This window comes from Leptonychotes weddellii, chromosome 2, assembly GCF_054177405.1.
Source record: "Leptonychotes weddellii isolate Sample4059 chromosome 2, ASM5417740v2, whole genome shotgun sequence".
Taxonomy (NCBI): domain Eukaryota; kingdom Metazoa; phylum Chordata; class Mammalia; order Carnivora; family Phocidae; genus Leptonychotes; species Leptonychotes weddellii.
Window position 1 is genome coordinate 117,877,079 of NC_138370.1, and position 24,833 is coordinate 117,901,911.

General features: G+C 40.1%; 1 protein-coding gene across 4 annotated transcripts in view; it reads left to right on the forward strand.

The window, feature by feature from the left end:
• The first annotated feature begins 14,220 nt into the window (after positions 1–14,220).
• LIN54 (lin-54 DREAM MuvB core complex component) overlaps positions 14,221–24,833 on the forward strand; it is a 63,292-nt gene continuing 52,679 nt past the window's right edge. Inside the window, exon 1 of one of the 4 annotated variants that reach the window (XM_081812240.1) lies at positions 14,221–14,367. The gene's annotated coding sequence lies outside the window, so the exon portion shown is untranslated. Of the gene's footprint in view, positions 14,368–16,270; positions 16,702–24,833 lie in introns of those variants that run through there. The other 3 variants (XM_081812244.1, XM_081812241.1, XM_081812245.1) reach the window with 3 other exon arrangements.

The following is a 24,833-nucleotide window of genomic DNA, read 5'->3' on the forward strand; positions in this document are numbered from 1 at the left end:
ATCCCAGTTTGTCCAGGATGATGCCATTTTCCGTCTGTTGTCCTGGAGTGATTATTAATAACACCCCCTTTCACTCTAGAAACTGTTCTATCTGGATGATAAATTATATGGTCACCTACCTTTATATGTGATTGTATTCATTACTCATGTATCCTTATGGAATTTCTTTACGCACATAAATGTAAATTGTTATCCTTTCTTTTTTTCATAGAAGATAACACACCATATCATTATTCCCCTTGATTTTTTTCATTTTTTGGAGATCTTACCATGTATATCCAGAGAGCTTCCTCATCATTTTTTTTTTTTTTTTGAACTGGAGAGTATTGCATATAATGAGGGGATGGTCATAGTTTATTTAATCTTTCTAACCAGACAGTTAAATTGTTTTTAATCAATCAACCAGTGCTGCAGTAAAGAAGTTCCTACCAACAATATGTAGAAGTGCCATTTTCTACAGCCTTGCCTACAAAGGATATCAAACTTGAATTTTGTCCTCATGGTGTGTGATAAATAGAATGTTCCCTCTATTGGAAAAGGGAAAGGAGAGAAGACTAGAACAAGGAAATTCTTTAAGAAAGTAATGTGGAGATTGCTTACATCAATTCTGATACCAATCCGTTGGCAAGAACTTAGTTACATGACCAGGCCTAGCAACAGTGAGGCTGGAAATTTGGTTTCCAGTCCAGCAGCCCTTTGCCTAAGAAAAAGAAAAGGATGGGTTTAAAGGGACAGTCAGTAGTCTCTACTATAATCTGTCCCCCTGATCACCTAAATATCTGAGTGTATCCTTCTTACAGTAGAACACTCTTACCCCCAAAGAACAGAGATCAATTCCCTATTCAGTTTCTGTATCAGCTCAAAAAGCAAGATGTCTGATGATGCACAACCCTCTCCATCAGATTGGGATATGTCTTTTCATGGCCCAGAGTCATATACACTGTAAAACAAATTATCTGCTCATGCCTGTACATGTAATACAAAACAACCGTGGAACAGGAACAGGATAACCACAGTTAAAACTCAAAAAAATTAGAATGTGAAACACATAGCAGTTACTTCTCCATAGCAATGATGGAACCCTGGGCAGGAATTAGGAATACTCAATACCTTGTAGGGAGTAAGTTCCTTGGTTAGACCCTCATTCTGCTCTTTGAGAGGATCTCCATTGTCCATTGTACTCTGGGCCCCAGTTTTGCCCTAGGAATGCAAGTTAACTGGATTTTGGAGAGTATTCCCTCTTTGGAGGAATGCCTTTGGACTTGGATTGAGAGCTTTTGTAGGCCAGGTGTTTCAGTGTTTTGTTTTTGTTGTTTTTTTTAAATGTAATTTCATTGAATATTCAGTAAACTCTGCTTCCAGACAGTTTCAGGTGCCAGTAACCACGCCCACAGTTGTTTCCAGAAATAGTTGTTAAATGTGGCCTGTTTCCTGGCTTCCACACTCAAACCTTTCTTAACATCTTCTTTTTAATGATGACAGTCTTGAGGTTATCTGAAACAATAGGCTTAAGTGAGAAGGGAACTCTATTAATTTGATTTTTGCTTCAGTTTATCTTTGTTTTCTGTTGTTTTTTTTTTGCCCATTTGTGTTTGCCAAAAAATCTTAATGGGCTATGAGAAAGCCCAAAATCTCTTCTGCTATTTAGGGGTACATAGGCAGTTGTCTTTTTCAACTTAGTGAAGCCCAAGAATTACCAGCTGTTCTATTTACTTTTTACTCTTTGAGCTTTATTTGTAATACCTTGCTGAAACCAGAAAGAAGCAACCAAACATACAAACTGTCTCTTCCCATATACCTCCACTAGAGCTACAAGCTAGGTAGAGAAGTTGTCTGCCTTCCTGCTTATTGTAATCAGCAATTTGACTAAACTTTTTGACATGACAAGGCCTCCCTTTTCCAGACTGCTCAGGGGTAATCCTGCTCAACCGCTAAAAGAATCTATGTATTTTTAGGTTTTACTTACAGCGGGGTGGAAAAACAAACAAGCCTGGTACTGGAAACTTATTCTCTCTTTTCAGTTGCTTAGCAGCAAGAAGTTAGCTAGGCTTGTTTGAATTAAGAAATTCTAATTCTGTTTTACTATGCAAAACCTTAGGTCCCAGCCCCTACTTACTGAGTCAAAACTGTCATATTATCAAAATCCATCTAGTAATTTTTGCACATTAAAGTCTGGGTAGCATTGCTCTAGCTTAGATGTCCACATCACTAGATAGATGAGTTCTCTCACTAAACTCTTGCCTATTAAAGCCATTTCCCTGGCTAGGAAACTCCCACTTTTATATAAACAGATATAAAACCTGGTCTCTAACCCCTCACAATTTCCCTACAAATATGCAGAGGGAGTCATCCTGGGGTCCTTTTCCTGGTGCATTTTCCACTCTGTGTCCCATGTGCCCAGCTCAAATATGCCTTGCTATAGAAATAAAAAAAGAGCATAGGTGATTGCATATATTCTGCTGTTTTCTGAGCATCAGTCCTTACTCTGCATTTGTTCCACATGTTGCTAGTGCTATGTGACAAAATTATTCTAGAGTCATCTTGTGTGTTTCCTAGCCTAGACGCAGAATCAGCTGTTTCTCCAAGAAGCCCTTGTTCCTTTAGTTCCTTTTAGGAATGATATTTACAGATAACAATCTGAGTGCTAGGGATGTTCATTGCTACTGTCTTGGTCATTTTGGGACCTTTTCATAGGACAGAACTAGGAAATATATATAGAGAGAGAGGATAAAATAAGTCATGAGTTCATTCTGATACTTCAAATTCCAGTATAGTTGATTTTACTTAACCTTTTCTGTATTACATCCGTATCTCCTTACCTCCACATCCAGAATCCTGGTTCACAAGTACATAGGAGATTACAGAAGCAGCATATTCATTCATCCTACATTGTACACACAACAACTTCAGAATAGCAATACTAATATACTATCCCCGATGTGATTGCTGAAGGAATTCAACATTTTCCTACTACTCTTCCATTTCCTCTCTTCTATTGTGAGCACATACAGCTGTGACAAACTATACTTTCTTCCTCCTAATCCTCCTTTGGTCTTGTTCTGTAAGTAGTACACATTTAATGCTCACCATCATCTCTTATATTGAGACCTCTTAGTCATTTTAGTTGGCTAAAGCTAGTTCTTTAATAGGTTTCTCAGGAAGAGGCTCCTGGAAAACATAATTTTGAACGTTCTTGAATGTTGGAAACATCTTGTGCCTTTTATGTTTGAAAATCAGTTTTGTATTATCTTGACTCACTTTTCTTGAGAATCTGAAGTGTGATGCTCCATTTTCTTATGACCAAAAGCATTGCTGAAAAATATCTCATGAGAGTCTAATTTTCTTTTCCTTATAGGTCATCTCATCTTTTTGCCTAGATGCCCCCCAATTTTTTTCCCTTTAACATCAAGTAATTTTACTAGACTATGTGCTTGTGTTGGTCATTCTGGGTCAATATTCTTAGGTATAGAGTGTGCTCTTTCAATAGATCATTTCAATTTTTTCAATAATATCTTTAATTACAATTTTTCTTTTTGCTCTATTCCTTCGGTTTCTTTCCTCAGAAACTACTATTGTGTTTATGTTAGATCTTCTTTATCTTAATATTAGTCACGTTCCCTCAAAATCTTTTTCTTTTTTCACATTTTTAATTTTCTTTTCACCCTATTTCTCTTAAGGCATTATCTGACACTTTTATTTGCTCCTGGTTTCCTTCTTGTTGAGTCTTCATTCCCAAAATAATGTTTTTATTGCTAATTCCTACTGAGTTCTGCCACTCATTATGTTTTTCTGTCATGTCCTGTACCATTTTCTTTTCAATTTAACTAATGTGAAAAGTGTATTAAGGCTTACCTTCTTTTCAGTTTAACTGATGATTACCTTCCCTTTTCTGATATTCACTATCACTTTTTCTTTAACAATGTGTGAGGACAAGTTGCAGCCCTTTACTCGCTTCTGGACTCTTTAGTCCCCCATTGCCTCTGTATCATACCTCAATAAATGAGACTCATAGAATATTTTTACTTCCACATCCTTCACTTCTAGTTGAGACCTTGAAAATATATTGATGTCTGCCCCCTCCACCCTTACCTAGTTCCTCGGTTTCACTGAGATAGGTTGGTACTTTGTTCCATTTCAATAAATATTTGCTTTTCCTTTGCAGTATGGCTCTTCTATTTTAGGAATCCTTAAGTTAACACTTGGGCTATAATTCCCAGTTTCATTGTCATTATTCACTTACATTACTATATAAATTATTCATCACAAATTCCCCTTCTCTTCATCTTCCCTGTCTTGATCTGATTGTTTTGTTGTTTGGTAGTGCTCACTCTTAAGTGATCATCCCTCAGAGGCTGTGCATGGGTAACATATTTGTGATTCTGTGCATATTCACAAATATCTTTCCATCCTCTTGATGGTTGAATGAGATTTGGGCTGAGCTGCTGTCCTTTTCCCTCAGTGACCTGTAAAATGTTACTCCACATCAACTCACTGTCTGCAGCAACCATCCCAGAAACCTACCAACTCCTGTAGTTATCAGCCCAAAATGGCCAGCACTTGATTGATCACTGACAGCTTCCCTAATTTTTGCCCCAACCAGGGAAAGCCAAATACACCCCCCCATACAACCAATTACATAGGATACCCCACTTCTGGGCTGCTGCTGATAGCTCCCCCATGCCAACAACCTCCAATCAGGGCATACCTGAATTCCCTTTTTCCACTATAAAGCTTTCCATTCCTCTGCTTGTCTTTGAGTATCTGTTAAACAGAAATGATGGTGTCCCAAATCCCTTGCTATAGAAGCTCTAAGTAAATAGCCTTTGCTTGTCCTTATTTGGCTTTGTTTATTTTTGTACCTTTCTTCTCCCTCTCTTGTACTTTTTCTTCTTCTTCTTCCTCCTCCTTCTCTTTCTCCTCACCCCTCCTCTCCCACCCCGACAGTCTCCTTTGTTCTTCTGGTTTTTCGTCTTTTTGTAAGTAACTTATTCTTTCCTCCTGAAAGTTTGGTTTTGTTTAAGATTTTATTTATTTATTTGACAGAGAGAGACACAGCGAGAGAGGGAACACAGCAGGGGGAGTGGGAGAGGGGAAGCAGACTTCCCGCGGAGAAGGGAGCCCGATGTGGGGCTCGATCCCAGGATCCCAGGATCCCAGGATCATGACCCAAGCCGAAGGCAGATGCTTAACGACTGAGCCACCCAGGCGCCCCTCCACCTGAAAGTTTTTGAAGATCTTCTCTTTATAGGAATTTCCCTCACATATGCCTAAGTGTGTCTTTTCTCACTGATATTACCTGGAACTCAGTGACCCCTTTCACTTGCAGATGCATGTCTATCTTTAGGTCAGGGAAATTTTCTGTTATTATTTAATTATTACCTCTCTTTTTTCTGTTCCTTTCTCTCTTTCCAAAACTCCAAAAGTCACATATCAGGTCTTTTGGAAGTATCTTCAAAGTGATGTGCCTTTTCATCATAATTTCTCTCTTTATATTTTTTTGCTCTGTGTTTTGAGCTATCTTTTCCACTTTTCAGGCCACTTAGCAGGATTCAATCATTCTCCTTCAATGTATCATCAGTGTTGTGTTTTTAAAATCATGCTTTCCATTTATTTACTTGTGTAAAAATCTTATAGCTGCTTTATTTATAATAGCCTCAAATGAAAACAACCCAAATGTCCATTATAAGGAAAGCGAATAGAGAAACTGTGGCATAAGTATTCAATAGAATACTACTCAGCATTAAAAAGGAAAAAAAAAACTACAGATATATGCAGGAATATGAATGAATCTCGAAACATTATACTGAGTGAAAGAAATCAGACATTAAAAAGTACATATAATAAGATTCTATCTACATGAATCTAAGATTCTAATTCTAAGTCAAACAAAACTAATCTATGGTGACAGAAAATCAGAAATTATTTAGGGAGGGGGGAAATGGGGAAGGATGGTAATTTACTGGGAAGTAGCAGGAGGTGATGAAAATATTCTATATGTTTACAGAGGTGTGGGTTACATGGGTGGTATGGTATAGATTTATCAAAAAAAAATTCATCATACTGTATACTTAAGATCTGTGCATTTTATTGCATGTAAAATCTCAATTTAAAAAGAGAATAAAATGCTTTTTGTTCAATAGTCTTGTGTGTGTATTGAATTTAGTCTTCTTAAGGGCTTTTATTTATGTATTTATATATTTATGGTTTCAGAAGTCTTCTGTCTTCTTTAGCACTTTCAAAAGCTGGTGGTCTGTCAGCTTCAAAGGAAGAGAAGTTTCAGTGCAACTGTTCTGTTTCCTTAAAGCTCCTCTTTGTCAGGATGACCAGCAAGTCCTTTTTCTTTCTTTTTTTTTTTGACAATTTATCTCTTTTTTTTTTTTTTTTAAGATTTTATTTATTTATCAGAGAGAGAGAGACAGAGGCAGGCAGAGGGAGAAGCAGGCTCCTTGCTGAGCAAGGAGCCCGATGTGGGACTCAATCCCAGGACCCTGGGATCATGACCTGAGCCGAAGGCAGATGCTTAACTGACTCAGCCACTCAGGTGTCCCTCATTTTGTTATATTTTTAATTGAAGTATAAATATGGCGTTATATTAGATTCAGGTATACAATACAGTGATTCGACAATTCTACACATTACTCGGTGCTCATCATGGTAAGTGTACTCCATCACCTATTTCACCCATCCCACCACCTACCTCCCCTCTAGCAACCACCAGGTTGTTCTCTGTATTTAAGTCTGTTTTGTTTGTCTCTTTTTTCTTTGTTTTGTTTCTTAAATTCCACATGAGTGAAGTCATATGCTGTTTGTCTTTCTCTGTCTGACTTCTTTCACTTAGCATTATACCCTCCTAGGTCCATCCATGTTGTTGCAAATGGCAAGATCTCATTCTTTTTTATGGCTGAGTAAGATTCCATTGCATATATATATATATATTCCACATCTTTATTCATTCATCTATCAATGAACACTTGGGCTGCTTCCATATGTTATCTATTTTAAGTAATGCTGCAATAAACATAGAGGTCCATTTGTCTTTTTGAATTAGCATTTTTGTTTTCTTTGGGTAAATACCCAGTAATGGAATTACTAGATCATATGGTAATTATATTTTTAATTTTTTGAGGAACGTCTGTATTATTTTCCACAGTGGCTGCACCAATTTGCATTCCCATCAGCAATGCATGAGGGTTCCTTTTTCTCCACATCCTCACCAACACTTGGTATTTCTTGTCTTTTTGATTTTAGCCATCTTGACAGGTATAAGGTGGTATCTCACTGTGGTTTTGATTTGCATTTCCCCGGTGATTAGTGATGTTGAGCATCTTTTCATGTGTCTGTTGGCATTTGTGTGTCTCAGAAGGTCCTCTTAAGAACAGTGCCAGGCAGGTACTATACTCCCACTTGAAGGACCATGGATCTTCTCAGACTATACTCTCTCCATTATCCAGTATGTTCTGATGCTTTTCCCTTTCTCTCTATCTCTAGACTCACTATAACTTGAGGCTTCATTCATGTCATCTAGTGCCCACTGTGTCTGTCTGCTCATTCCCAAGTATTCATGTTTCAATTTGGGTCATATAGTTGAATTGGAAGTGGGAGAGAAGGGTGAAAGATATGTGATAGCCTGATTCATTTTTATAAACTGGCTGGTACCCAAAACTTTGTGCCTTGTATTTAGTAAGCAATCAAAAATATTTGTTACACTGAGTAAAGAACATAGTTGAGTAAATAAATAGACCTAGAAAATCCCAGCATCATTGAATATTGTTTCCATCTAAATTTCCCTTCTCTGGAGTTGGCATTAAAATCAAGGAACATACAAATCCAAAGGTTGAGTAGGAACTAATGTTAGTGAGGTAGAGAAGATGGTCCAAATCTGCCACCAACTATGGGAACAACCAGAAGCAAATAGTGAAATCTGGGTTGTAAAGCAAGAGCTCTGAGACCTAGAAAGACAAGTAGGAAGGGATGGGTTAAGAGAGTAAGTAGAGGGACACCTGGGTGGCTTAGTCGGTTAAGCGTCTGCCTTCGACTCAGGTCATGATCCCAGGGTCCTGGGATCGAGTCCTGGGTAGGGCTCCTTGCTCAGCAGGGAGTCTGCTTCTCCCTCTCCTGCTGCTCCCCCTGCTTGTGCTCTCTCTGACAAACAAATAAAATCTTAAAAAAAAAAAAAAAGGACTATCTTGGGTAAAAATTGTGATGGGACTATCTTGGGTAGAAATTGTGATGAGCACTATGGTCCAACAATAGATACCCCAGACCCTCTTAACAAAATAATATCTGGAGGACTTACAGCTTCTGCCTAGTACAGAAGGCTGAAAAGAGCATTGTTTCCACCGTCACAACAATAAGCTAGGCAAGCTACAAAATCATAACTTTTATTGAGCCAATCAGAGAGCTGAGGTCACAGGACAGCTGACTAGCCTGAATCCAAGGAAAGACAAGCTGCTTGTAAACACAGGTGAGAGGCAAGCCCAGGGTCATCTGTGGCATAGCATATGAAGGAAAATGAAGTAGCCATTCAAACAGCAAAGAATTCTGCTAAATGTTTAAATAAATTGTTAAAGATTGAGTATGGGCTTGCATGCTCATGGAACCCCATGGAAACCACAAAGATAAGGGGAGTTTACATCACTGGTTCTTTTCTAGGGAAGGTGTTTTGTAATTAAAAGGGAAAAAAAAAGCTTTACCTCATTTCTAGTCTCTCTAGAGGCAGAAGTCTTCTGTTAGGTGGAAGATGAGCACATTCCTTTTTTCTTTTTAAGATTTTTTTTTTTTTTAATTTATCAGAGAGAGAGAGAGAGCACAAGCAGGGGGAGCGGCAGGTAGAGGGAGAAGCAGGCTCTCCACTGAGCAAGGAGCCCGATGTGGGACTCGATCCCAGGACGCTGGGATCATGACCTGAGCCGAAGGCAGATGCTTAACCAACTGAGCCACCCAGGCGTCCCAAATGAGCACATTCCTTCAAACACATTAAACTCTGGGTCCAGGTACAAATGAGCAAGGCCAAGAGAGGGGAAGCACTTCCCTCTCTGTGTGAGCCCTTCTTTCAAGTTCCCATATCCTGTCTCAAGATGTGCCTTTTTTCAGGATGACTGACATTGCAAATACTCACTTCCTTCAAGGGTAAAGTCCACTCCTAACTATAGGGATGGTTACACCCTAGCAAGACAAATCCTCACTTATCCACAGGGAGTATGTTTAATCCCTCTAGTGGATGCCTGAAACTGCAGATAGTACTGAACCCTCTACATTCTATGCTTTTTCCTGTACATACGTACCTATGATAAAGTTTAATTTATAAATTAGTCACAGTAAGAGAATAACAACAACTAGTAAGATAGAACAATTATAGCAATGTACTATAATATATATGAAGTTATATGAATGTGGTCTCTCAAAATACTGCACTGTACTCACCTTCTTGTGATGATGTGAGATGATAAAATGCCTACGTGATAAGATAAAGTGAGGTGAGTGATGTAGGCATTGTGATTTAGTGTTAGGGTTAAGCTACTACTGACCTTCTGATGACATGTCAAGGAGGATCTGCTTCTGGACCAGAGTTGACTGCAGGTAACTGGAACCTCGGAAAGTGAAACCACAGATGGGCAGGGGGAGGCAGGACACTGTGGATCAGAGCATTACAGAGAATCCTCTACTTCTATCCTTTTTTTTTTTGGTAAAGATTTATTTATTTATTTCAGAGAGCGAGCTTGAGAGCATGTCAGCTCATGTGAGTGAGGGGAGGGGCAGAGGGAGAAGGAGATAATCTCAAGCAGACTCCCTGTAGAGCGCAGCACCGGAGGGGCTCGATCCTACCACCCTGAGACCATGACCTGAGCCTAAATCAAGAGTGGGATGACCCGACTGAGCCACCCAGGCACCCCTACTTCTATCCTTTTATTTTTTTTAATTTTTTTTAAAGATTTTATTTATTTGACAGAGAGAGACACAGCGAGAGAGGGAACACAAGCAGGGGGAGTGGGAGAGGGAGAAGCAGACTTCCCGCTGAGCAGGGAGCCCGATGCGGGGCTCGATCCCAGGACCCTGGGATCATGACCTAAGCCGAAGGCAGACGCTTAATGACTGAGCCACCCAGGCGCCCCACTTCTATCCTTTTAATTACAAAAACAAAAATAACTATTATAGAGGCAAATAAATCTTGTTGCCAAGAGGAAAAATAATGAACTCTGTCTACCATCAGCAGATGACTTTAGTGGTTGATTTTAATTTTCAGGTGGTTTGACATTATTAATTACATCATGTACCGTATGTGAAAAAATTTAGGGTATGTTCAAAATGATACTGATCTACATTCCCTTATTAGAAACCACTGAGTGTCAATGTATTTTGGAATTGAGGATAAATAATTTTAAAAACTTTTTTCTTTTAAAACCAACTTTGGGGCACCTGGGTGGCTCAGTCGGTTAAGTGTCTGCCTTTGGCTCAGGTCATGATCCCAGGGTCTTGGGACCGAGCCCCCCATCGGGCTCCCTGCTCAGCGGGGAGCCTGCTTCTTCCTCTGCCTCTGCTGCTCCCCCTGCTTATGCTGTCTCCCCCCCCATAAATAAAAAATCTTCAAAAAAAAAACAACAACTTTAATGGAGTATAATTGACATATAATAAAATGCATCCACTTTAAGAATACCCAGTGAGTTTAGGCAGGCCAGGTTTGTCTGCTGAGTTTGTCATAAGCTTCATGAAACCCTTTAGTTTTCAAAAATTTTGGATTTTGAAGTTGTTGATAAGGGATTATAGATCTGTTATAAAAGAGTTATGTGATAATGGAAAAGAATATGGTGATAATTACACTTACATAGATGTATAAATTATACAGAGACATCTGGACTTAGGACAAATGGACTCATGAACCTCTGGGTAATCTTTTGGATACTAAGCTATTTTAAGAAAATTTTATTAACTACTGTATAGTTTGTACGTAACAGTATACCTGGAACATAATAGGTACCCCATAATACATTTCATTTTGTCTACTGATAATTCTACCCAACTCATACTTCTATACCACTATCTTTTTTGTTAATTAAAAACTTTTTTTTTAATCTTAAGTAGGATCCATGCCTAACATGGGGCTTGACCTAACGGCCCTGAGATTAAGAGTCATGTGCTCTATCAACTGAGCCAGCCAGGTGCCCCTATACCTCTATCTTTTCATTTTCTGTACTGATATTTTCCTCAGAAACCTCCTTTATTTATTTAGAAAGCTCTAATTTTTCTACCTGTTTGTTGTCTGTCATTTCCTGTAGCACTGTGCTGTTCAGTATATAGTCATCAGCCACACACGGCTATTTAAATTTAAATTAAGGATAATTAAATAAAATGAAAAAGTCAGTTTCTTAGCTGCAGTAGCCACATTTCAGTGGTTTGATAGCCACATGTGAGCTATGTCTACTGTATCAGATAGTGTGAATATAGAACAGTTCCACCATTGGGGAAAGTTCCACTGGATAGAGCTGCTTCATCTTGTTTGCTATGTTATTCCCAGTGCCTTTCACAGTGCTTGGGATCCAGTAGACGATCAACAAATACTTACTGAATAAATGTTTTTAGTTTATCTGTAAAAGCGTTCAGGCAAATATAAAGCAAAAATTCTTTTTTGAAATAGAAATGTTTGAGTAACAGTGACTCTTAGGAGCTAAAATGTTTTCTTTGAAAAGGTAAAAATTAGGTTATATTTTACTCTGTATTATAGCTTTGATTATTAATGGGTTTTGGTCACTGAGCATATACCAAATGCCAGGCACTGTTCAAACTGTTTTATGTATATTTTCTCAGTAATCGTCACAACAACCTTATGATGTCTACACTGTGCCCAATTTACAGATAAAGAAATTGAGACAGAGGTGGAAAGTAACTTGCCCAAGATCATGCAGTTACTAAGTGGCAGGGCCAGGATTTGGACCCAGGTAGTCTGGCTCCAGAGGCTAAGCAATTAACCCCAACACTGCGCTCTTTGTGATTTATTTATTTATTTATTTTTAGAGAGGGAGAGGTGGGTGGGGAGGTAGAAGGAGAGGGAGAGGGAGAGAGAGAATCTTAAGCAGGATCCACGCCCAGCAGGAAGCCTGAGGCGGGGCTCAGTCTCACAACCCTGAGATCATGACCTGAGCCAAAATTGAGAGTCAGATGCTTAATCAACTGAGCCAACCAGGTGCCCCTCTTTGTGATTATTGTTTTTTAAGATTTTATTTATTTATTTATTTGAGAGAGAGCAGGAGCAGGGGAGAGGGGCAGAGGGAGAGGGAGGAGCAGATTCCCTGCTGAGCAGGGAGAGGGAACCAAACAGGGGCTCCATCCCAGGACCCTGGGATCATGACCTGAGCCGAAGGCAGACGCTTAACTGATTGAGCCACGCAGGTGTCCCTGTATGATTATTTTTAATAAGAACCATTTGTCTCTTCTGTCCAGTATTCAAACCTCTATTTTTTCCTTATTTAATTACATTTAGCTAGGACACCCTAGAAAACGTTAAATAATAGCTGCTATAGCCCTCCATCCTTGTCAGGTCCCTGACTTTAATGTAAATGCTTCCCTCATTTCACTCTAAGGTATGAAGTTACTGTTGTTTTCTGATGATTATCTTGATCCATTTAAAGAATGTTCTTTTATTTCTGGTTTACTATGTATTTTTAAATTCCAGAAATGGCTGTTGAATGTTATACAGTGCATCCCTAGAGAGTATCATTTGGCTTTTCTCCTTTAATAAATTACCTGGGATTTCTTAGTGTTAAACCACCATTCTTGGAATAAACCATACTTTGTCATGGTACGAATTCTTTTTATTACCACACCACTGTTTTTGATACTTTAGTACTCAGTTTTCTTTGCAACAAAGTCATAGTGAGAACAGAAGAATTCCTCTCTTTCTTTGGGTATTGTCTTGGGTTTTGATATTAGGATTATGCTAGCCTTATGGAATAAACTGAGAAATCTTCTCCCTTTTGGGGATAGTTTCCCTAGAATCCAGCCAGGGTTTGATACCCCATCTCAACTCCCTTCTTCCTTCTAGAGGTGTCCACAGTACTAGAGGTGTCCACTAGCTCTCAAGGCTCCTCATAAACTGGAGTGACTAATCTACTGATCCCCAACCAAGTCTGTGTATCTTTCAATTTTCTCCCTTTCCTTGCACAGGCCACAGACCCTCTGGCTTCCGAGCCTTTTCTAATTTCATGCCACTTGCTTTGCCATTGAGTTTGCCAAGGGAGATACGGGTGGTGTTGATTTTTGCAGAACAGAATTAACATTTGAGGTGGGAACTGTGTAGCTGCTTGACACCTCTCACTTCATTTAACCCTCAAAATCCTGGGATTTTTACTTTGTAGATGGGAAAAGGAACCTGATAAATTGCTATACACTAATGTGTGAGGTGCCAGAATTCAAAACCAGGACTGCTTGATTCCAAAGCAACTGCTTCCACTACAACGTAAGTCTCACCTGGGCCGTTATGGTCGCTGCCAGTCTCTGACGTTGACTTGTATGTCCTCCGTGCTCCGTTGGCAATTATAGACTGTACTACACCATTTGACATTGCCCTCTTTCGTATTTTTTGTTTCGTCTGTGTAGTTCTTGTCTCACACTGCAGTTATTAACTGAGTGCCTGTTGATCTGACTCCACATTTAGCTATCTTTTCTTATTTTATAATAAAGGGCATCGACGAAAACAAAAGAAGGAAAAGGTGACTAAATGCAAATAATTTTGATTGTGTTAGTCTTAGCCACACATTGCAAAAAGTCCCTTTCAAAGTAAGTTTAACTCTGCGTGGTCTCCCAAGGACTTTTTAGCGATTCCTGAAAAATCAATGCCTAAAAACAAAGAGGGCGTTTGTGAATATTGATTTAGCCAAGCACATCAACCAGTGGCAGTTGGCTGGAAGTCGCACCTTCAGCACTAACTTCCTAACTAGGAAAGCTAGAAGATGAGGCACTCTCAACTGCAGGCGCAACCCAGCTTACCCCCTCCCAGCTTCAGCCGTACGGAACTTTCCCTGCGAAGGCTTTGACGGAGCGCCCACTAAGAGTCACGTGGGGCTGGAGCGTACTCCCGCGCCCTGCGGAATGACGCGAGGCTCGGGTTGCCAAGGGGAGGGACAAGGCGCCGCGGAAGGGGCGGGGCGAAGGAAGCCAGCCGGGAAGGCGGGGCCGGTGGAGGAGAGGGGCGGGCGGACAGGGGCGCGCGGGCGGGGAGGGCCCAGCGTATTATGGGATGCGGCGGTGGAATGGCGCTGGGCGCGTGATTTTGAACAAACCCGGGTCTGTGTCTCGGAGGCGCCGCCGCCGCCGCTGCTGCTGGGAGCCTAGGGAGCGCGGCGCGAGGAGCAGGCGGCGGCGCCGCCGGCTTTGGTGAGTGTCAGCCCGGGGGTGGGGACATCTGGGCGGGAGGGCGGGAAGGGGACACCGGCCCCCGCTGCGGGTGGTGGAGCGGGCGGAGGGCGCCGGACCGCCCCCTCTGGGAGCCCGGGCTGGTGGATCGTGGCGGAGAGCGGGAACCTGCGGGCTGGGGGCTGCCGCGCCTGCCTTGGGCCGCAAGGGGCGGGAGGATCCTCCGCGCTCGGCCTCTTCCCGCCGGCACCCGGGAGGGCGGCTGTCACCCGGTAGGGCCGGCGCTGGGCCGGCCGCCCGCCCTTCCCGGCAGTCGGGAGGAAGGGTTCCGGCGGCTGTTGACACGCACCTTGCGTGGCCGGAGAAGCCGACTGTGTCCGCCCTGGGTTTCTGGGAACCGGTTTTGCTGCTGTGTCATTTTGTACCAGCCCCTCCTTTCCTTGCTGCCGGCCGCCCCGTTCTTCCTACGCCCCTTTGTATGATCTCTCCGTGTATGTCCGTTTTCCTCGCGAAGCCCACCATCTAAATGTCATAATGTCCCCGAGGTGCACGGGGAAAGGGAGCGGGCCGGGACTTAGCTTGGCCAAGCAACGGTAAACACCAAGCAGAGTGCGGATGGATGGGGCTGGCGGAGGAAAAATAAAGTTTAAACATGAAGAAACTGGGAAGACTGGAGACTCTCAAGCTCGAGCAGGCTGCATAGATAAAGAGCGATTGGGCTGGGTGGTAGATAGCACTTGTTTAAAGCCTGAATGTACTGGCTTTTATATGGAGTTGTCATTCAAGAAAGGTAAGGAAATGAAATGGCTTTTTCAACTTCCACCTCACCCTTCTTAGACTAACTTTTAAAAAAGACAGTAGAGTGGCCCTGTTCTCAACCTTGAAATTCAATTTGATCATTGCAGGTAGGTCTTTAAGATTTTATACTGTAGTTCAGTGGTGGGTTTAGAATTCAGCTTTTGAATGCGCGATTACCAAAGCTTTCTGAAATTAACAAAGATAACCAATTTGGTTTTTTGTTTTTGTTTTTTAATTCTGGTCTTGTCGCAAGCCTTGAAGCTTGTGGTTTTGTGTTATTTCTTAGATGATTAAAGAAATGCTTATGTTCTTTTTTAGTTATTAAACCGCATAATGAGAGTAGCTGGTGGGAAAGATGGGTAACTGAGATCTTGTTCTAAAGCAAGCTATTTATTTTGTCTGTATTAAATATATCTGTGGTAGATTTTTTTTTCATTTGGTGACAGATCTTAAAAACATTTGGCAAATAATTTTAGTTTAGAGGTATATTTTCTGTATTTTAGAAATTGTTCATTCATGAGTAGGATCAATACATTTTAAACCTCGTTGGGCTTTGACATCTTAAACCAATGACAAATTGGAAGTCACAGTGTTCACGGACAGAAATGATCAGATGAAATCAAGTAGAGAGGGAAAATAGTTCAGAACTTTATTTTTAAAACTAGACCACATCTAGTTTTGACCACATCATCAGCATGAGGATCAGTGCCTGTAATTTACAAATGTGTCAGATCAGACATGCATATGGAAATGGGTCGTTCTGTCAAAGTAGTGCTGACAGTAGAGGAAAACGTCAGTTGGTGAATGACATTAAAGGTCTTTATCATGTTTTTAGTATCTGAAATGAGCAGAGTGAATAAAACGCATTCCATCATCCGTCTCAAGTTGCTTTTCTGAAAATGAAAGAGTTTGGGTTCTTTATTGTCCTTATGCCGCCTTCCGTGTGGCTTTTGCTCTTCAAAACAAAAATATGCCGGACTTGGGACTCGGCAGGTAGAGAGACATCCCTTCGCGTAGCTGCCGGGCCCGCAGAAGCACCATTTTTCGCTGTGGGGTGAAAGGTCTCGGCGTGGGCTGTGTGTGCGTTTGTATCTCCCTGTGCATTTGAAGGTTGGCGGGGCGGGCGGGAGGTTTCCCCGGATATGTGGGTGTGCGCCTCTCCGGAGGGGAGGGCCGAGGAGGGGAGGAGGAGGAAGGGGGAGGTTACTGGCGGCGGCGGCGGCGGCGGCGGCCCGGGCTCGGGCTGTCGGGGAAGCTGCTGAGCTGTGATGGTGATGACGAGGTGAAAATGGCGGATCTTTCGAAATACAATCCCGGCCCCTGACATACCAGAGGCGGCGGCAGCGGCGGCGGCAGCGGCGGCGTCTCCACCCGGGCTCCCTCCCCGGCCCCCCGGTTCCCTGTAGCGCTCCAGTTCGGGCAAACTGGGAAAGGAAGCGGCTGGCCGGAGCTACCGTGCACAGGCAAAACAAGCACCGCCCGGGCTCGGAATTGCCCGGGACCTTCTGGAGCCCCCACCTCGGAGCCGGAGGGAGGAGAAAGCAGCAGCCGCTGGAGGTAGAGGAGAAGGGGGTATCCGAGGGCTTCTCTGCACTGAGATCTCTTTTATTTAGGGGGGTGATGGGGAGGGGAGGAATTGCGTTGTGGATCAAGGAATGACTAGTCCAGAGTGCAAAGAATCAGTGGCCTCGTAATGACATCAACGTTATTCTATGAGTGTTAAGAGGGCTCGAGTTTGCTCTTATACCTAAGGCTGCTGCTGAGGCCTAGAGGAACCGCTAGCACTTATCATGATTTCCTGACTTAATATTTAAAAACATCCACTGTAGTGGGTGTTGGTGTGATGATGTTCGGGTTATAGGGTTGTATGTTTCTTTAGAGAGGCAGAGCATAGGCATTTTTTCCTCCAATTAAGCTCTGTGTCTTAGATCATAGTCTATAACTTGTTGGGGTATGGATGCTCACATTTTTTGAGCATATGGACCAGTTTTGTAACAATTAAAAATATTTTCTTTTTCTTTTATGGCTCTGTCATCCATAGAGTGACCCGTTTGCCCCTGCCGTTTGGCAAATAACAATTGAGATACTGTCAGTCATATTTTATATCCTTGTTATTCCCCCCCTCCCCAATCCATTTCATGAATTTGGAGACTAAAGTTACAGAATATTATGCAGTATGTAAGCTTTATAATCCAAGTGAAATACAGCTGTGGGAGCTCTCTTTGGCTCACAAGTTTTACCTTCATTGTTAAGGAAGTTGTGATGGCCTGGTGCTCCCACTTGATGTGAGGACACTAAGTTGATAGAGATGAATTGAGACCTCTGTTTTATTCTGAATGCTGGACTTGTTAGCTCTTTGTTTAAAGAGCTGGCGATTGGATTGACTGACTTTATGACCATAGTTTATGGCCATAGTTTAATTTTGTTTGGTTATCTAAAGATCCCTGTATGTTTTAGATTGTGTGACAGATCCCTCAGGAGGTCTGTCTGCCCGCACACTACAGTAGTGTTACTGAAAAGTTACATGTGAGTCAAATTTTTATACATTAATTTGGGGCCCTCTGGTTTTTTCCAGCTTTTGTAGTGGAAGGTTGGGTCAGTGACATTGAGTATATTAGCCTGAACAGAGAGGTGAATATTTAAGAAATGCCCACTGGTAATGTTTATGATTAGCAGTAATTTCCTTTACCCATGTTTCCTACAAAGAGATGATGTCAGAATGACATACAATATCGTACATTATGTATTTTATTCAGAAGAGAAATATTTTGGGTATATGTGTGTACATAACTTAGGCATTTGGCTTTCACTCATTAGAAAAATAAGGGACCAAAAAAATTTTAGGGGAAGTAACTGCAGAGGTACTCAGAAGCTTTAGTTAATGAGTATTTTGTTAAATATGTGTCTGTTGTTCTTGTATTATCCAGTAGGGATTTGGTTTTGTTTTTTCTTACAGTTTTTATGTTGCATTTATTTGGTACATGTCAACTAGCTTCTAAGTTAGTAGTAAAACTCAGAATTTAAAAAGTAATTAAAATAAAGAGGGAGAGTAAAATGCTTTTTCATTGGCTTTTTCTTTTAATCACAGAGGACTATTGTCTTTTTTTGTGATTCTTTGTAATTGTCTTTAAAGGCTAGTTTTCAGATTGTTATGGTTAAAACAATTGTCTATTAGGGCACCTGAGTGGCCCAGTTGGTTGGGCGTCTGCCTTGGGCTCAGGTCATGATCCCATGGTCCTGGGATCGGGTCTCTCTGTCTCTCATGAATAAATAAATAAAATCTTAAAAAAAAACACAATTGTCTATTAATAATTAGAAGCGTATTAGAAAGAAATGAAGGAAGAGTTATGCCACCAGAGAAAATCTAGTGTCTTTTTTGGGGAAGAGGAGCATTATGGATTTTCAGTATTTATATCAAGTGTTACTATTGGGTATTTCTTATGTGTCACGTACTGTGCTAGGGATAGGGCATATCTCAGTATCATTGCCTCAGGAAATTTTCAGTTTAGGAATTGTTGGGAGGTAAAATTGGAAGGATGGATTGGGTAGAGCTTTAATGCAGAAGGCCTTGAGAGTTACAGAAGATTTTAAACAGGAGAGTGACAGCCTCAGAGATGCACTCAAGGGAGTTAAATTCTGTGGCTTTTACAGAGACTGTGTTGTAGGTTGGAGGAAATAGAGGTAAAAGTACCATACCAGGTTTCAGACTTTGGAGATTTGGAAATTCTTGGTTGCACTGGGAAGGAGACATTGTGCAAGTGTTATCTGCATGGTGTATGCTAGATCAATAGTTCTATGGAGAGACATCAAAGATGTCATCAAAGAGATCTTAAGCCCTGTAGTTTGATAGAATATCGAATGCCATAAAAAGCTAATTTAGATGGAGAAAGAGGAAAAGAATTTTCATTTGAGTTCGAGTGTACCACATAAAACTATTTTCATAGTAACCCTGCAAGTAAACGGAGGCTTAGTGAGATTACTGTTTAGGGTTATGTGTTAAACACCTAGAAGAGCCAAGATTTGGAAATGGATCTTTCCGATTTGAATCCCCATGTTTTGTCCACCGTGTTAGTCTTAAGCATGAATAATATATATAGTCCCCTCTTTAAACGGAAAAAAAAATATTGTGGGTCCTTATATTGGCCTAAATAGTTTTATTAAAATATTTAATTTTTAGGTGTATATAAATATAAATTCCTTATGTTTATTGCTTTTATGTAAGTATAAAACACAAGTAGATTTATAAATTAAATATAAACAAAACTATAAAGCCAGTAAAACAAATTAAATTTAGGGTAATGGATGATGTTGTTTTGCTGAAACAAATTCTTTGCATAGTAAATATACTATTGCCTGCCTTGGCAAGGTGTGCAGTTTTCTATATACTATACATCCTGTGATAATCCAGTTCCTACACCACTTTTGTGCATTTGAATGCTGCAGAGCTTTCCTCTTTAAATCACAGATGGTTTGGCTTTCACTTGGTATAAATATATCATTTACCTTCTAAGACCCTCTGCCTTTTTTTTTTTTTTTAGCCCACCCTAGTTCTAGTACCATTGATTATGGATATGAGGTAGTTATTCAGATGATCCAGAATACACTGTTTAAAACATATTATCAAAATGAAAATACAAATTTTTCGAATCTTCCTCAGGACTCATGGCTTATAGTCCAGTGCTCCCGGTTTAGTTTGAGAAATGTAGTTATATACTAAGTTTTTGAGTTGTCAATGTTTGATTTTAGAAATCAGAGCTAAAATCCAAATGGTGTAGTTAACCAGTTAGTCTGGTGGTAAGCTCTAGGTACAAAAGTATAGTTCTTAAACACTCAGATATTTTTGTCTAATCTAACAAATTACTCCTTCAACTGTAATACAGTGATAGGTCACCACTTCATAATGTCATATGCAAGAATGAAACACTTGAACACTTGTTCATCCTGGTTGTCCTTCACCTGTAATTAAGAAAGTAACAGTGTTTTAGCACTGATAATATCCCATGTGGAACTCTTAAGAGATTTAAAAGCATAGAGCATTTGCCATTTCTATCTTACATTATTTTTTATTTTGTATTTATTTATTTTAATCACTGTCCTAAGTCAGACCCTCCATTTATCTCTATCTTGAACTAATTACTCTAATAGCCTTCTAACTTGTCTCCCTGCCTCCAGTCCAAAAAAACACTGAGATGAAGTTAATCCTCCCAAAGTATAACTGTGATCATGCCATTCTTCTATTGATTTCTAAGCTTTGTTAGGGCAAGGTCTTTGGTTAATTACCCATAATGCCCTTCACAAAGTTGGGAAGTAATAAATATTTGTTAATTAAATGACTGATAAAAGTCATAATAAAAATTAAGAGAACCTTTTTGATTTAAGATGGAATGTAATTGCAGAGAGTATTAGTTAAAAGCTAATTTTGAGTATTTAAAAACTTCCTTGAAAAGGAGTTTCTCAGTTTGTGCCTTGTGAGTTTATTTTATTTGAAGTGTTGTGAAGTCTCAGCATTATATAAACCTGTCTTACTCAAATAGACAAACCAAAGTTATCTTGGTAAATAATTCTTGGATTGGTAAATAACGCTAGAATTTTAGATGATATCCCTTCCCCATGATTAATTATTCATTCTTCAAGTTTGTATTGAAAGGTTATTATTTGGCAGCTCAGTTCTAGGCACTGGAGATAGGGGATCTAGTGATGAAGACAGACAAGTCCCAGTCCCTGTGGAGTTTGCATTCTAAAGAAGTAGGACAGGAAGACTCAGACTTTCTGATTGTGATAGATGCTATGATGGAAATACCAGGGTAATGTGATAGAATGCTTAGGGCAGTGGAGATGAGTGTGGCGGTGCTATTTTAGGTAGATCTTAAAATGTATTACAGTTGAGACAAAGAAATCATTAGATTTTCTGAAATCAGTGAATCTTTAACACTCAATAGATTTAAACCATTCCACCATGTTCAGCTGTGAGGAGGAAAAACTCAGTGTATTGATTTCCAGAATCATACTTTGCCTTTAAACTTTGTTTTATGAGCAAAAAATATTGGAGGCATGTGGAATACTTTGTATGTTCTGTCTTCTTTCCTACCATACCTTGCCTTGTAAAGATGAGGTGAAGTAAAGCTCCTCAGTCCCTAGTGGCTTGTGAAAATCCTCTCTTTTCTTGGAGTGGTCCTCAACACAGTGATGATGAGGTTGCATGTGCTAGTACATATCTTTCATTCCTAAGGGATAAAATTAGAGTGATGATTCATGTAGCTGCATGGCCAAACCCTTTCCTGCCATGCCCACAGCTCCTTTTGAAAGTTTCTTTTAGCACAGGCCACCATGCTTGCATGTGACCCTGATTGAAACAGATACAGATGTCTAATCGTAAAGCAATTATCATAGTCTGCTCAGTGACTTTGAGGTGCGCTGGCTCCAGAATTCCGCACAGTCTGACACTACATAGAGACTGGCCAAACCGATCAGATCTTTTCTTCTTAGAAGTTTGAACTTTACTCCTAATTCAAGGGAGACTCTAGTCATGTCATTCCTAGTCTTTTTTAACAGGACAAATAAAAAGACATGTTATTCTGAATAGCAAGCTTCAAAATATATGAAGCAAAAAAATGCACAGACAGGGAGAGATAAACAAATCTACAGTCATACTTAGGGATTTTTAACAGCCTTTCTCAGTAATTGATAGAAGAAGAAAAGGTAACAATATAGAACATATGAACTACACTATCAACCAACTTGATGTAATTGACATTTGTAGAATACTACCCTCAGCAACTGTAGAATACACTTTCTTTCCAGGTGCACATGCAGTGTTCACCAAGATGGACCATATACTAAGCCATGAAACAAGTCTCAAATTTCAAATGATAGAAATGTTGTAGAATATTACATTCTTTGGCAATAATAGGAGTAAATTAGAAATCGATAATAAGGTAGAAAATGCCCAGATAGCACACTTCTTTATTTTTCTGTGTGTCAAAGACAAAATCACAAGGAATATTAGAAAACATTTGAAATGAATGGTAATAAATTGAAAATAAAATGACATTAGTAGAATGCAGCTAGAGGTTTGGGGCAAATTTTTAATGTTAAATATTTTAGGAAAGAAGAAATGTTTAAAATCAATGATCTAAACTGAGGGTTTTAGACATACTTTTGGCTTTGGAGGCCATGTAAATCTGGTATATGTTTATGTATATACCTTTTTTCCCCTCAGCTATTTAAAATGTAAAAACCATTCTTAGCTGGAGAGCAATAAACAGACTATAGGCCTGATATGGTCTGTGGACTATAGTTTACTGAACCCTGATCTGTGCTTCCATCTTAAGCTTCTGGAAGAACAAATTAAAGCTAAAGCAAGCAGAAGGAAGGAGATAAAGCTAAGAGTCAATTAAATAAAAAATGGAGAAAGAATTGAGAAAATCAGTGAAGCCAAAGTGGTTCTTTGAAAAGATCAATAAAATTGATAAATCTCCAGGCAGACTGATGAAAAAAGGAGAAAACAAATTACCAAAATGAGGAATGAAGAGTTGACATTTCTACAGACATTAATATAAAAGAATATTATGTATAATTTAATGCTAATAAATTTGGCAACTTAGAGGAAATAGACATATTCCTTGGAGGACACAAACTGTCAAATATCAAAGGTCGCTGAATAACTGGAACAACTCTACATCTATTAAGGAAATTGAATTTATAGTTAAAAACAAGAAATCTTTATGTCTAGATGGCTTCATTGGTGAGTCCTGACAAACATTTCAGGAAGAAAGAGTAACAATTCTATGCTGACTTTTCCTGAAGAGGAGGCACCATGCCCCAACACATTTTATTAGGCTAGCATTATCCCCAGCCACTGTACACCAATATCCTTCATGAGTATAGACAAAAATGCTTAGCAAAATATTAGGAAATATAATTCAGGAATTTATACGAAGTATAATACATCATGACTGAGTAGAGCTTATTTCAGGAATGCAAAAGTGGCTTAATAATAAAAAATCAAGGGCGCCTGGGTGGCTCAGTTGGTTAAGCGACTGCCTTCGGCTCATGTCATGATCCCAGGGTCCTGGGATCAAGTCCCACATCGGGCTCCCAGCTCAGCAGGAAGCCTGCTTCTCCCTCTCCCACTCCCCCTGCTTGTGTTCCTGCTCTCGCTGTCTCTGTCAAATAAATAAATAAAATCTTTAAAAAAAAAAAATCAGTATAATTCAAAGGCTAAAAGAGAAAAGCCGTGTGATTATCTCAATAGTTGCAGAAAAAGCATATGCTAGAAATATCCATTTATGATTGGGGAAAAAAACCCCACCCAACTTTGCAAACTAGAATATAAGTAAGCTTCCTCAACCTGGTAAAGGGAATTTATGAAAAACCCACAGCTAACAAGTAAGATTGGGACCAAGGCAAAGATGTCTGCTCTTACCACTTTTATTCAACATTTTGCTGGAGGTCTCAGCCAGTGTAGTAAGGCAAGGAAAAGAAATAAAAGACACATTGATTGGAAAAGAAGAAATACAGATGTTATATTCAGACAACGTGGATTGTGTTTGTAGAAAATCCTAAGGAACTTACATCAAAAATCTACTAAAATTAATAAGTGAGTTTACCTACGTTGTAGGCTACACGGACAATATGAAAAAAACCCAGTGGTATTTGTATACACTAGCAGCAAACAATTGGAAAATAGAAAAAAAGACCATTTGCAATGAATCAAAAAGCATGAAACGCTTAGGGATAAATTTATGTGCAGGACCTGTACGCTTGAATTATAAAACATTGCTGAGATAAGTAGAGAGACACCGGTTGGGAGATAAGTTTTCCATTGGTCTTTGCAAGAGAGACAGTGACTGTCCTTTTAAATAATCATTTCTAGGATGTTTGTATAGCATACAGCCTTGAATGATAGATATAGTGATTCCTGCTGCAGCCAAGGGCAGATTTGCTTGTTGTGCAGTATAATAAAGATAATATCTTCCTGTGGACAAAAGGGCAGGTGTGCTTCAGCCCATTATAAATGAACCAGGTTCTCTGAGCTCAGGGTTATGAGTTGTGATACAAATCCCCTGCCTACACAGCATCTACCTGGGCCTCTCCGTGTCCACCCTGTGGGACTTGCAGGCAGCCGGAAGAACTCATAGACACATGATGCTCATGTTCCTTGCTGTGCTGTAAGAAGTCATCTGTGTCTCTACCTAGGACTGCAGTGTGGTCTGCCAGTATCTGTGAAATGGTAACAGGATACTTTGTTAGCTTTCAAAGAGGGTCTAAAATCTCAGATCCCTCACAGTTCTTGGCAGTTTGGGCCATGAAAATGGAGTTCTGACAGAGACATAGCTTTCTGAAAAAGGAAGATGACAGCCGTGTGGGTTAGGTTAGGGGATATGAAAAGACTCTGGCATCTGGTAATGAATGCTGTCACTCAGGTGGGGGGCAAGGGTGGCAGGGGGAATAAGTCTTCCAATGTTCTACCTCTTAATGGATATTTAGGGGCTGAACTGAGAGCCCAAATGGTGCTTTGGTTGTTGTACACTCAACTCCATAGCCCCATCTGAAAGGCGTAGCTGCTGAGTTAAGGAGTCCCCAAAGCTGAGATAATGATAATGGTGTCAGGAATAGGACACCAGAAATGGCATCAGAGGATATAGAATTTTGGGTGTCTTAGAAGTTTGTTTAGTTGAGTTGTGAGT